Below are 1,970 nucleotides of genomic sequence, written 5' to 3' on the forward strand. Positions count from 1 at the left end.
GAGAGAGAGAGAGAGAGAGAAAGAGAGAGGAAGAGAGAGGAAGAGAGAGAGAGAGAAGGAAAGAAGAACAAACAAGCAGACACACAAACAGACGTACAGCTAAGTACAAAAGCTATAATATTACACGCAGGTAGGTCTATTAACCCTTTCAGTTATGAGTTGTTTTCATCCACGTTTGTGCAGGCAAGATGAAATGTTCATTTTAAACAAGTGCAAAGAAAGCCATTCTATTATATGTGAAGCTGCGAGGTGGAATCAGGGTCTCGTCCAAATAACCAAAGTGAAGAAACCTGCATTTTTCCGCAGGTTTGTGAATTTTTATCAAATTGTTGTTTTTTGGCACAACACTTTCATGCCCTTTAAAGAACTCATTTCTGTGTGGATGTTTCTTAAAAGCTTTGATTAAAGGCATAAAAAATGTAAATCTTCAGTTACCACGGACTCTTCAGCTAAGGAAATAACTAATCTTTGGCGGCCATTTTCTCACTAATTTTACCTCTGAAAACAGGTGACCCCCACCTCCTTTTGCAAATATCTCGACTTGTATTCAAGATAAACGGATATTTTTTGCATCCAAATAAAGACAAGTGAACAAGCTTTAAGATGATACCAATAACTTTACATGCCCAACAATTGACGAGAGCCTGATTCCCCCACACTGTCTCACAAACGTCCCCAACACACCAGTAGGAAAAAAGGCAGTAAACTAGTTTGGGAAATTACAAGCGATTGCAAATGTCTTCATAGAAATGTTGTTTCTCGCCGTCACCAAAGCTTGAAATGTGCGCGGGACGTAAGTCCGCTTTCTCTTATTGTTCTCAACCAGGAAGTGGCCGAACGTCAATGGGATACTCTATTTAATACATAACGTATTCAGTTCCCTACACGCCCCCAGTCCATTCGCCACCGTTTCTTGCCCGACTGCGTCCGTTCTGCAGAAAAAGAACAAGATCTGCAGTAAGTACACCTTTTAGAAGAACATGTCGAAATACGTTGATGAAGAGAAGTTGATACTGCTAGTTACTTATAATACTGTTCTCACAGGCAAAGCAGCTGTCTGTTATCTATCTAGCTATCCGTCTATCGCTATCTAATCTGTCTATGTATCTCTCTATCTCTTTATATAAACTACGTATGTATTCATCAGCATCAGCAGTGTCAGCATCAACTTCATCAGCGTCATCATTAACATCATAAGTGTCAGCATCAGCATCATCAGCAGCATCATTAGCATTATCATTGTTATCATTAGCTTCATCAGCATCATCAGCATCATCGGCATCATCATCAGCGTCATCAACAGCGTCAGCAGCATCATCAGCATCAGCATCAGCATTAGCATGAGTATCAGCATCATCAGCGTCATCATCAGCATCATAAGCGTCATCATAAGCAACAGCAGCATCAGCAGCATGATCATCAACATAAGAAGCATTACAATCCGAATCAGCATCATCATCATCATCATCGTCATCATCAGCATCATCAGCGTCTTCAGCATCATCAGCAGCAGCATCATCAGCGTCATCAGCATCACCAGCGTTAGCAGCATCAGCAGCATCAGAAGCATCAGCAGCATCAAAAGTGTCTGCAACCGCATCAGCATCAGCTTCAGCAGCATCAGCATCAGCTTCAGCAGCATCAGCATTATCATCATCAGCTTAAGCATCAGCATCATCAGCATCAGCATCAGCATCAGCATCATCAGCATCAGTTTCATCAGCGTCAGCAGCATCATCAGCTTCAGCTGCATCATCAACATCAGTATTATCAGCATCATCATCATCGGCATCATCAGCATCATCAGCATCAACGTCATCTGAGGGGTCAGAAGCAAAATCAGCGTCAAAAGCGTCAGCAGCATCAGTATCAGCATTAGCATCAACATCAGCAGCATTAGCATCAGCATCAGTAGCATCAGCATCAGCATTAGCAGAAAAAGCAGCAGCAGCAGCAGCAGCATCATCAGC

This window comes from Aplysia californica, unplaced genomic scaffold, assembly GCF_000002075.1.
Source record: "Aplysia californica isolate F4 #8 unplaced genomic scaffold, AplCal3.0 scaffold00223, whole genome shotgun sequence".
Taxonomy (NCBI): Eukaryota; Metazoa; Mollusca; class Gastropoda; order Aplysiida; family Aplysiidae; genus Aplysia; species Aplysia californica.